General features: G+C 33.9%; 1 long non-coding RNA gene across 1 annotated transcript; it reads left to right on the forward strand.

The window, feature by feature from the left end:
• Positions 1–8,184: 8,184 nt before the first annotated feature.
• On the forward strand, positions 8,185–8,629 carry LOC118433074. Its single transcript, XR_004833168.1, has 3 exons — positions 8,185–8,270; positions 8,362–8,451; positions 8,530–8,629. It is a non-coding gene; the product is annotated as an uncharacterized LOC118433074 (long non-coding RNA).
• The last annotated feature ends 4,997 nt before the right edge of the window (positions 8,630–13,626 follow it).

A 13,626-nucleotide genomic window follows, 5' to 3' on the forward strand; every position in this document is an offset into this window, starting at 1 on the left:
TAGTCAACAAATATTTTGAAAAATTTTATCGAAGAAAATGAACCCATTCACCCATATTACTTTGCAGTTCCGTAACTAATTGATTACAATCAAAGCTTAGCACCCAGCCACAGTGACTGATTTAAATAGTTAGCATAGTATAGTTTCCGTGTGGGCGGAAGATGACGTGGGGACATTGATATCCCATTAATGTTAAGAAGTCCGCCTTCTTACAACGCTAATGCCCCCACAATGACGTCATCTTCCGCCCCCACTGTACAGTATGTCTTGTCCCATGCTTAGTACCTCGTTATAAAAATTATCTATCGAATAAGATATTGGACGGCATTGTATGTAAATAGTCTTGCGTATGAGTACACCGTGAAGGTATTTATAAAACCTTTCGAATGATACCCCATTTGTGGTGGGTTATCAGTTGGAATTTTGATGACCTGTGACCTATGACCTTCGACCCTGAGTGGTGTGACTTTATTCAAATTATGACCTCTCTAACCGCCTTGAAATAAGCTTTCAAATGCGCTATCATACGTTGTTGTATGTAGTCTGGCGTTTGAGTTAGCTTTTGACCGTTATTCTAGGTCACGGTGAGGTCACAGAACTTAAGTGTCTTATATATTCTGGTAGGTATTTAAAAAACTTTTCGAATGATACCCCACTTGTTTGGGTTATTAGGTGAAATTTTCGTGACCTGTGACCGTGACCTTGAATGGTGTGACCTACACTATTGAAACTATGACGGCTCCCACCGTCTTTAACTAAGCTTTCGAATGTGCTATCACACGTTGCTGTAAGTGGTCAGATGGCGGAGTGTATACTGCTGACGGACAAATCTGTCGTTCTGAATTAAGTAATACACTCAAAACAAAATCGTAACCAAATCAATTCCGGGCGGTGTCACTATGTGACTTAACCGGATTGGAATTAAACCAACTCCGCGCGGATGCTTCACCACAGCGGAATCATTTGTTAAAGCGAAGGTAACAGTATCTACACCGCTCGGCTATGACTGTTTACACGATGACGGTGCTGGTTTGTAACAGGGCGGAGTTAAAACTAACACCACGTCAGTGTAACGTTTGATTCCTTTAGGAGACGATTTTAAATTTTATTTCCGGAATGATAATATTGATCTTCATAAATACTGGAATTGATTCATTTATTTATTTTAAAATCTTTGAGATTTATAAAAAATTATAAAATTTGTAATGATTGTTACACAGTATAAATACAATCTTCTTCATAGCTATAAGTACATATGTACATACATACATGCGATTAATTACACATTTTTATGATAACTCAATACAATCGTTAACATCATACAAATCATTAAAATTAGTTAACTTTTAAATATCTTTCGTACCCTACGAATAATAATGTCTATGAAAAAATAGTTTAATAATTTAAATAGAGTTGTGTTAAGAGTAGTAAAGCAATTTTCAGCGTCTACAATTATGTCTAAAATTTGAATAAATCGGCCCCATTCCAAAACTAACTACTAAATTATCTCTAAAACTATAATTTCGGTACCATATCTTCATTGTTGTAAATAGAATTTTTACACTCTTGACAACAAAACGTTTTTTTACGTTTAGAATAACTTAATTGCTCTGCTGTGGAAATTATTTTTGCGGCTGTATAGTTTTGTGGGTCAACTTAAATTGGTTCCGCTACTTGCAAGATTAGACTGACAAACAATGTAGAAACTGGATAATTGGTTTCGATTGCCTCCAAGACAGATAAGACAAAGTTGCAAATTGTCCAATTTCCAGGTTTCCGGAATCGATTGAATTAGTGTTCCCATCTAAATACATACATGGAATAAATGAATAAATTAAAAATCACCGACATAATTAACTCATCAGTTATATTTATAAAATTTTGATTAGAAAAAAAATATTTTCACCTTTTACCTAATACAGTAAAACTCGGTCGTTTGCTTCACAGAGCAATCTTTCTCGTTGCAAGCTGTCACTTGTTCTGACAATCTGTGGGATGCTTGTATTAGCTTTAGTTCGTCAAATATCTGAATAAATGAATTTCTGAATATGAAAAATTTCTTTCAACACAAAAAGATGAGGATTTTACCTGTTTATAATACCTAATTCGTCACGTGCTCTAAAATCTGTCCAGTGGATTGCTGCAATACTGCAACTGGCGACGAGTTGGATTAGCTTGAAATATGAAAAAAATATGGTTTTTCCAAAGGAAAAAAGATTAGAATAATTTACCATATATGGAATGTCCAGTGTGACCTCAAAATTTCGCTTCTGACCAGGAAATTGACATCAGGGATTTTATGCTGCTTGAGTAGGATGGGAAAGATTTCGCAATAAATTTGTACGCCGTGATTGTCTTTCAGCACGATCTTATTCTCTAAATGTATTTTAAATTTATTTTACTAACAATATTTACCTATGAATAGAAAATATTTAAGTTCTTAAAGATTTAAGTCGAAAATGAGTAAACTTACACGTTCGTATGAAATTCTGATAATTAGTTGGAGAGACAATTAACTTATTGAAACTCGGACTTATTTTTTCTCCATGTCGCTGCTTACGGTTCAGAAAGCAAGCTAAAAAGTTAAGCTTGCCGGGGCTGAGATTGTTACATTTTTGTAATAAAGCCCTCACCGCCAGGAATTAAACTTGTCTCCGCTGTGTGTGAAACATTGACACTGTTGACGGAGGAGATTCAATTCCGCTCTAGTGTTAAGTGGGTGTTGATTTCAACATAATAAGGTTACAATTTTATTCCGTATTGTATTAAATTTAATACTGCTAAATGTCATTTGTCCTAATATCAACGGTGTTAATTTTCCATGCGGTCGGATACAATTTTGGAGACAATATTATTTCCGTGGCCGTTATGCTCGTTATCACAATCGAGCGGTTATGATTTTTTTTATATTTTAACACCGGTTTGCTAAGAGTGTAGGATTTTGACCAACCCCGAATAATCGGGTCGATGGTTCTCCCCCTTGGTGGTAGTGGTACCGAGGCCTTACGACGACGGGGGGTCGGAATAGTGAAAAAGATAAGAACATCCAAATTCGACCTTGTGTTATAATGTAAGATTGAAATTATTTTAAAAATATCATTTTGAGATTTTGAGATTTTTTTGTGATACGAATTTTATTTCACTTATTTTAAAAAAAAACTTGGTGGTGATGGTGATTTCAAAATATTCATAAAACATAAAAACTACATTTTCCTAGTAAATTTTTATCACTTGATTCATCAAATGATCTTGAATTACTTTTATCAAATTTCACATTTTGAAAACGGGTTGCAATAAATCTTATATTTTTAGCACGAATTACGTCTTATGTATCCATCATGGTTATCTGTCTGTTTGTTCATACGTAGAATCTGAGGATCAAGTTCAAATATAAGCAAAATCTCTTTAAAGAATTTTTCAAATTTTTTTTAAACCCGATTTTTTGATTGGTTAACCTTTAACTACTGTAACGATTAAATATAAAAACTATATTTTACTAATGGCTTTCAAGTCTTACATTTTTACCTGTCAAAAATAATTATGCAAACAGTGGCCGCGGAAGCTGATGGGACATGTGGGGACATTAACATTTGTTCACATTTCACTTTGCGGATCAAGTTCAAAGATGAGTAAAATCCAGAGAAAAGTGGATAAGCCTCCTAAAGGAGACCCACAGAACTATACTATTCTCTCTAGAAGGAGTACTGGACGAGCGATAGTAGCCACACTATGAGCGCCGTCTATGCACATTCACCAACTAATAATACGCTGGTAGGTGTTGCACCCGAGCGCCACCACTTCTCACCGAGCAACTAAATAATACACAGGGTATGTGCGCCACCGTCGCTCCAGTTGACACATAACTTTGTATACTCAAATCAGCAGGGAAACATACCCATTGAGGAGACCCAGAAGACTCAACTCCATCAGGTTGCATAAGCCACGTTGAGAGCCAATAACAGACAAGGACGAGGTTTTCGGACTTTTTCACCATAACCTCTCAGTTTTTTCAGCTGCTTAAACAATCAAAAATATACATTTCTTTCGATTTCGGCGTACAAACTATACAATTTACTGCATTTTTGATAAACTCTGACTCCGAAAATTAAAAAAAGATCCAATGAAAATTATTTAATTAAAAAAAATTTCTGATTGGCTATCGCTGGGTGGGAGGGATCGAAAACCTCGTCCCCCTTGGTTATTGGTCAATTCGACTCTCAATGTGGCTTATGCATTCTTATTACTCTACATCTTCTATATGAATGTATGTTCAATGAGTAAAATCTGTGTAAAGTATTTGTCAAAAATATAAAAAAAGCAATTTCTTGGATTACCAACCTTCAACTACTTTTACGATTAAATACAAACACCATATTTACTAATGGCTTTCAAGTCTTACATTTTACTTGCAATTTTTAACTTGTCCAAAAATAAATATGCAAACAGTTGCCACGGAAGCTGAGGGGACGTTAACATCGTAGGATAGGGGAGGGAGGGGTTTATTTAGCATGGGCAGATGATGAGGACATCGAACAACCGTGAGGACATTGTCCCTCGGTCCCCACCCACGCTTCCGTGGCCACTGTATGCAATTTATTAGAACATTGCCCTTATGGGACGATAAGCCCCGAGTCCGTTGAGATATTGAGATAAATTGCGGACTTATATAAGCGTCATAATTTCGATTCGTCACCACTGGAAAATTCATTTCAAAATTTTTCAAAATTTTGTCACAATAATAATCTGCATAGATGTTAATTTACTTGCTTAAAACTCGGTGATTTGAAAATATTTCTCAACATGTCTTACTTTCAACACGCCAAGTCCTTATTCTATATATGGGTTACAAATCATACATTTTTGCCCGACATGAAAATCGTATTTTCATGTCGGGCAAAAATTATAAATAAAGCATGCCAAAAATGTCTAAACTCCATGGGGGCAAGTAAATACAACCGTAGGATTTCACTACAATTGTACCTGTTCAATTTGATTCATATGAATGATTATGATGGTGAATGGTAGTGAATGATAATAAATTTCCTGTCATTTGAATGAAAATGACCGAAGGATTTCGTTATTTCAGATGAATTACTGTGAATGAAAGGATTTTTAACTCCTTCATTTTTCACCCTATGCTTAATACATGGGGAGAAGTAAGAAATGAAGTCCGATGAAGTGAAATGAAATGAGTTTGAACGAAAATGACGGAATGTGAACGAAAATCTTCAGTCAGAAATCGTAATCAGCACTCTAAATAATTTTTATTAAAATTTGCTCAATTTTGAGTGAAATTTCCACCAAAGCAACTATTGAGTAAAATTTACCCTGAGAAAGGTAAAATTTACTCAAGCTTGAAAGATTTTTGCTCAGCCTTGAGTAAATTTTACCTTTGTCAGAGTAAATTTTGCTCAATAGTTGCTTTGGTGGCAATTTTACTCAACTTTATTTACAGTGAGTGACTATTGAATGAAAACTGAAATTTTGAACGGGTAATATGATGATTGTAGTTACTACCGGTTACATTTCGCATCTTAAAAACTTTAAATGAATTCAATGCTAAGCTCGAATTTTGTAAAAGGCGTACAAATCTTACATTTTTTCCCAGCATAAAAATATTGAAAATATGTAAATACCTCATTTCGAGTATGACATAAATTCTTAAATTATTTAACATAACATTGTCCATTTATTATGATTGAGTGGCAAAATTTTAAATACCGGATGAACTGGACATGTCATAAATGCGCATAATTCCGTATGGAAGACATCACAGGCCATGGCCTCAGATTCAGATGAAACTTGCAAAGACTAATCTTACAAAATTGTAATTACGTACTGTAACAAATAAAACATTTTGTAAACAGCTTACAAATCTTACATTTTTGCATAACTCGTTAGTAGACCTCTTTACTGACATGAAAATAAGTACCTCATTTTCTACATGACATAAATTCTCGCCTTTTTATGGGTGTAACAGCTCCGGAATTCCAAACTCTGGGAAGGACGGAGCTCAAAATACTGAATTTTGATCAACTCTGATAAATTTACGCATCGTGACCGTGGTGCGAGCCGTTGCCCCCTTCGGCATTGCGGAGGAGGTCGTTTCCACCGTTTTAGGCCTTTTAAGATGGCCTTATAGATTTGTCAAGATGTCTGTCTGTCCGTCCGTCTGTAGGCACGATCACTCTCTTTAAGCAAAAGCTATCGAGTTGAAATTTTGCATGCTTCATCTTCGGTTAAAAAAAAGTAAGGATGAGTTCGGAGATGAGCATGATCGGTCAAGTGGTTGGCCGGTGGGGGTCATTTCCACCCAAATGTGTTACCATTAACTACCAAGATGCCATTAATGCCATCTTAAAAGGCCCCACAAAGTTGCTTGGAGTAGGTTTTTGACATTATGAGAGGCAAAGCGCGAGACAAATCGGCCGCCGCTGCGGCCACGAAGAAGGAGACCGATGCAAATTTCGACGTGGATAACGCCACGACGACGAAAACGAGTAAAAAGTTCAGTTATGACGGAAATAATCATCGCCGCGTGGTTCAGACGAGCTAATCTCCGTTCGTCGTGGGTGTGCCGACCCATCCCCGGGTTAATTTAGGATGAGGGGGTCCAGCCCCGAATAATCTGGGTGGAACTAAAAGAAAGCGGAGACTTACGATAAGTCGGACTAGTGGTAAAGATAAGAGCGTCAAAATTCGTCTCGATTTATTTAAATTTTTATTTATTTGATTTATTTATTTAAATTTATCTTATTCGTATTATTAATTCCGTTATGGAAAATTTAAATTTTTTTAAAATTTTTTGAAATTGTGGGATTTTTGGTGATGGGAATTTTATTTTATTTGTGTAAGATAACTTGGTGGTGGTAGTTGTTTCAAAATAGTGAAGGTGCATTTTACCCGAACTTCGGATGCCGGAATTATCTTGAATTACTTTGCTAATTAAAAACAAATTCAATAATTTGTAAATGGCATTCAAATCTTGCATTTTTGACGTGTTAATAAATGCTAATTTATATTAGCCATTTTGACACAAGTTTGGCATTTTTGAATTTTTCGGTGATGAGAATTTTATTTAAATTGAAAAAAATTGGTGGTTGTGGTGTCATGTGTACATAAACGTCTCATTTTAAAATGGGGCGAGAATTCTTTGACTATTTTTATTACAAGAGTTATTTATTATGAAACATTTTAAAATATTGGACATGCCACCAATGCGAATATCGCGGCCCAAAGAGCTAATTAATTTGACACTGTGACGCATTCCAGGATTTAATGTACCTATACCAAAATCAAAAACTGACATTTCATCTTAAAATACTTTGAACCCTTTAATCAGAGTCTACATTTTGTAAATGGCTTACAGATCATACACTCTTTACCAGGATGAAAATATTTAAATGCCTCATTTTGACTTTGGCGTACGTAAATTCTGTGAGTAATTATTATGATATTGATTTTGTCTTAAAATTGAAAATAAATTTAAATAAAAAATAAAAATTTATTAAAAATAAAATTTATAAAATTCTGGCTTGGAATATTTAATATTAAAAAAACAGGACAAACAGGCATGCAATAAATGCGAGAATGCCCGACTTGCGATTAGTATTCGACCCAGTAAAACCCGGAGACGGAATACCCTTCCGTACCGGTTTTCATTAAAATATTTACAGAAAGTTTCCCGTATTTATCTTAAAATTCTTTAATCAAATATCTCCCACTGTTTGTAAATTGATTTCAAACTTGCGTTTTTCATTAATTTTTGTCTGTTTTGAAATGAATTTTGTTGCTTGGGATTATGGTTTCAAAATATTCGTCACAAATTAACCGATGAAAATGCATCCCATCTTAGTTCAGCTCATATTATAAAAATTTAAATTCCACATTTTGTACATGGCTTACAAGTCATACATTTTTTTACATGCGAGCAAATATTATGCCTCATTTTGAGTCTGACATAAATTCTCAAATTCTTAATTATAACATTGTCCTTATCGTGGAGTGGCGTATTTTTAAATACTGGACAAAGAGGGTATAAATGGCATAAATGCCATAAATGGCATAAATGCCATAAATGGCATAAATGCCATAAATGGCATAAATGCCTAAATTCTCTGGGAACAAATAAACGCAACCGTACCGATTTCATTACCGTACACTCTTAGCAACTTGGTAAATAATTCCTAATAAGCGTCTTTACCGAGCTCTTGGTAATGACGCGTCCTACAAAAATTATACCGGATTATTACCGTATCAATACCAACCGGGTAACTGGCCTTCCACCACAATATTTTAAGTTATCTTTATAATTTTGGTAATAAATTCCTACGAGCTGGTAATTATATCCTTCAAATTTAGATAACATTCTTTACCATAATTTTAATCAAGTGCACTACAAGTTGTGGTGCTGACGAGATCTACATTTTGGTGTGGTTTATTACCATAGTGGTAAGAATTTTAATACATTTGGTATGGATTGTGAGACGCTACACAGTGGCGCATTTTTCAGTTTTAGTTTCTGCTCAGCTCAACTCAAGTCAAAATGGCGAAATTAATCCTATTCTGCCCGTGGAAGAAAGTGATAAAAACTTCTGGAAATTATATAGAATTTTTGGAAACAGGTAAGTATCAAATTATCATATGTAGGTGCCTTGAAGATGGTGATCGAGCACGACCACCATCTTAATAGGAACGAGTAAATAATAATGTTATGTTTATTTTTTTCAGTGAAGCAAAATTTGAGTTGGAAATCAGAACAGAGATTTTTCTGCAAGACGTCAACCGGTGTGGGCTCATCCAAAATCGACTGGAGATTCATCGGAATTTGAAGGGGGACAGACGAGTGTCAAAAACCATAGTTTGCATTATACTTAAATTTTATAATCATGTAAGTACATATGTTTCAAAATGATTTTACAATAAATATAATTGATTGAAAGATTATTGTAAAGAAATAAATAAATGTATTATTTTCGGTGGAAATCTGCACAACATTTGGTAATAATGGGGTATACATATAAAAAGCATTAATACCGGTATGAGTAGCACGCCGTGTACAAAGTGGTATGGTTTATTACCAGGCGGTAGACATTTTACTACATATTGTAGTACATCTGTCATACATCACGGTATTGATTTTATCCCTAAAGGTGTTCTTTATTACCACTTCGGGTTCAATCAATTTCTTTACCAGCCGGTGGTTATTATTACCGTTTTTGCAGAGTCATATACGTGTGCATTTTGGTAATGATTTGGTAATGATTTTATTTAGTGTACCACCTGTAAATTTCACATCTTCAAATATCTTACGCACTTTAAGAAAGATCACATTTTTGTAAATGGCTTACAAATCACACACTTTTTTGCTTTAATGAAAATAAATAAATGCCTCATTTTGAATATAGCAAAAATTCTGTGACTATTCATTACAAAATTGGTCTTAGGATGGAAAATTTTTGTAATATTGGGCAAAAATGGTATGCCATAAATGAGAAAATCGCACACTTTGAGACTACAACGTATCACATATGGATAGACCAAAACTACATGAATTAATCTTAAATAATCTTAAATACTCTAAACAAGGATCACATTTTTTAAATATTTTTTCTAGCATGAAAATAAATTCTTGATTTCAATCATGCCGTAAATTCTTGGGTTATATATTATAACATTTTTAAATACCGGACAAACAAGGCCATAAATTTCTGGAAGCAATCTTACCGTTTTCATTACCATGCAGAAGATCCATCATGCATTTCATCTTAAAATATTTTTAATTCTTTTAAACACTGCCCACATTTTATAAATGGTTTCCAAAGTACGCATTTTTAACCGGCATGAAAACATGGATGGGTAAACGATTCCTTTTGACTGTGACATAAATTCTGTGACTTCCATTATAAGATTGGCCTTATCGTGGCGTGGTGCATTTTTTAATACTGGACAAATTTGGCGTGCCATAAGTTTCCTGGGTACAAGTATAAATGCAACCCTACCGTTTTCATTTCATTACCATGTAAAATAGGAGACAATAATCTTACTATATTTTTGTCAGAAATCGGGATGACTGACTTGGGAATGACAAGTGAATTTTTGACATTTTGTTTCATGGCTAATTTATACTCGTCATTTTAGCGTCATTTTGATTTCACTTTCACGATCAACTCAATTTATACTTTTTCAGTTTCATTTTGCTTTCATGAAAAATTAACGCCATGTCAACAGCAAAATGATTACAATTTATAGTTGCGTTCATTTCAGTTGGCTTTCATTTTGGTTTCATTTTCACGCCGTTTTCCAAAGTGAAAGCCATTCAACTTTTGGAAAATGAAAATGGCGTTAATTTATTTATAATCAATTGTAACTATGGTTGCACTATATCAGGCTGCATTGTAGGGTTTGCATATTGTACTTTTACTTGTTACGTCCTGTATCCTAGGTTTTATTTTGTGACATGTTAAATATTTTTGTTTTATTTTGCTTTTCTGAACCGTAGTTTAGGGCAACAATTTGGATTCCTTCCAAATTCGGGATTTTAATTTATAGTTGCTGTGAAAGCAGAATGAAATGATCGGAAAATTAATATTTCATGAATTTCTGTGAAAAAGTATAAATTACAAAGATGAAAATGACGCGAAAGCTATAGTGAAATTAAAACTAAATGAAAATGAAATGACGAGTATAAACACGGGGTTACAAATCATGCATTTTTTTACCGGTACGAAAATAAACGCGTCATTTTGACTATGGCATAAATTCTGTGAATATCTTATATTATAAGCTGGAAATGTCTTTTGGCAACGGAAGTGAAAGTGATTTTCCGTGACGGAAGTGAAAGTGGAGAAAGTTTCATTTCCCTTGCTAACACACATTTCCAGCAAATAATATAGATACGATAAAAAAAATAATTCGGTGGAATTAATTATGAACAATCGTACTTAATTTTCATGAAAATCAACTAAGCCCGGCGGGAGACGGGCTTATACGCTAGTTTATTAGAAAATTGGACTTATGATGGCATTTTCTAAATACCGGATAAATAGGGAATGCCATAAATTGGAAAATCGCTGAGTTTGAAACTTTGATGCATTACACATTAATCTATAGATAGACAAAAGATGCATGGATTCATCTTCAATATTTTAAATGATTCAAACAAAAACTCACATTTTGTAAATGGCTTAGGAATCATGCAGTTCTTACCGGTATGCAAATGTGTATAGGTAAATGCTTCATTTTAAGTGTGACATACTATTGCTTTCAGACTCTCCATACACCCAAAAGAGCTTTGGATCAAGCAAGTCCGACGTCGAAAAAGGCGTCCAGGCACGACGTCCAAGAATTATATTAGCCGCCAAGCCGAATTATCCTATTATTTAACACCAGTTTATTTTATTTTGGCGTAGAAGTCACTCAACTACCCAATTCTTGCCACGAATTGAATAATTAAAAATAAATAAACTGGTGTTAAATAATAGGATAATTCGGCTCGGCACATTAATTTTGGACGTCGTGCCTGGACGCCTTTTTCGACGTCGGACTTGCTTGATCCAAAGCTCTTTTGGGTGTATGGAGAGTCTGAAAGCAATAGTATGTCACACTTAAAATGAAGCATTTACCTATACACATTTGCATACCGGTAAGAACTGCATGATTCCTAAGCCATTTACAAAATGTGAGTTTTGTTGAATCATTTAAAATATTGAAGATGAATCCATGCATCTTTTGTCTATCTATAGATTAATGTGTAATGCATCAAAGTTTCAAACTCAGCGATTTTCCAATTTATGGCATTCCCATTTATCGGTATTTAGAAAATGCCATCATAAGTCAATTTTCTAATAAACTAGCGTATAAGCCGTCTCCCGCCGGCTTAGTTGATTTCATGAAAATTAAGTACGATTGTTCATAATTAATTCCACCGAATTATTTTTTTATCGTATCTATATTATTTGCTGGAAATGTGTGTTAGCAAGGGAAATGAAACTTTCTTCCACTTTCACTTCCGTCACGGAAAATCACTTTCACTTCCGTTGCCAAAAGACATTTCCAGCTTATAATATAAGATATTCACAGAATTTATGCCATAGTCAAAATGACGCGTTTATTTTCGTACCGGTAAAAAAATGCATGATTTGTAACCCCGTGTTTATACTCGTCATTTCATTTTCATTTAGTTTTAATTTCACTATAGCTTTCGCGTCATTTTCATCTTTTGTAATTTATACTTTTTCACAGAAATTCATGAAATATTAATTTTCCGATCATTTCATTCTGCTTTCACAGCAACTATAAATTAAAATCCCGAATTTGGAAGGAATCCAAATTGTTGCCCTAAACTACGGTTCAGAAAAGCAAAATAAAACAAAAATATTTAACATGTCACAAAATAAAACCTAGGATACAGGACGTAACAAGTAAAAGTACAATATGCAAACCCTACAATGCAGCCTGATATAGTGCAACCATAGTTACAATTGATTATAAATAAATTAACGCCATTTTCATTTTCCAAAAGTTGAATGGCTTTCAACTTTGGAAAACGGCGTGAAAATGAAACCAAAATGAAAGCCAACTGAAATGAACGCAACTATAAATTGTAATCATTTTGCTGTTGACATGGCGTTAATTTTTCATGAAAGCAAAATGAAACTGAAAAAGTATAAATTGAGTTGATCGTGAAAGTGAAATCAAAATGACGCTAAAATGACGAGTATAAATTAGCCATGAAACAAAATGTCAAAAATTCACTTGTCATTCCCAAGTCAGTCATCCCGATTTCTGACAAAAATATAGTAAGATTATTGTCTCCTATTTTACATGGTAATGAAATAAAACGGTAGGGTTGCATTTATACTTGTACCAGGAAACTTATGGCACGCCAAATTTGTCCAGTATTAAAAAATGCACCACGCACGATAAGGCCAATCTTATAATGGAAGTCACAGAATTTATGTCACAGTCAAAAGGAATCGTTTACCCATCCATGTTTTCATGCCGGTTAAAAATGCGTACTTTGGAAACCATTTATAAAATGTGGGCAGTGTTTAAAAGAATTAAAAATATTTAAGATAAATGCATGATGGATCTTCTGCATGGTAATGAAAACGGTAAGATTGCTTCCAGAAATTTATGGCCTTGTTTGTCCGGATTTAAAAATGTTATAATATATAACCCAAGAATTTACGGCATGATTGAAATCAAGAATTTATTTTCATGCTAGAAAAAATATTTAAAAAATGTGATCCTTGTTTAGAGTATTTAAGATTATTTAAGATTAATTCATGTAGTTTTGGTCTATCCATATGTGATACGTTGTAGTCTCAAAGTGTGCGATTTTCTCATTTATGGCATACCATTTTTGCCCAATATTACAAAAATTTTCCATCCTAAGACCAATTTTGTAATGAATAGTCACAGAATTTTTGCTATATTCAAAATGAGGCATTTATTTATTTTCATTAAAGCAAAAAAGTGTGTGATTTGTAAGCCATTTACAAAAATGTGATCTTTCTTAAAGTGCGTAAGATATTTGAAGATGTGAAATTTACAGGTGGTACACTAAATAAAATCATTACCAAATCATTACCAAAATGCACACGTATATGACTCTGCAAAAAC

The sequence above is a fragment of the Folsomia candida genome, unplaced genomic scaffold (genome assembly GCF_002217175.1).
Source record: "Folsomia candida strain VU population unplaced genomic scaffold, ASM221717v1 Fcan01_Sc040, whole genome shotgun sequence".
Classification (NCBI taxonomy): domain Eukaryota; kingdom Metazoa; phylum Arthropoda; class Collembola; order Entomobryomorpha; family Isotomidae; genus Folsomia; species Folsomia candida.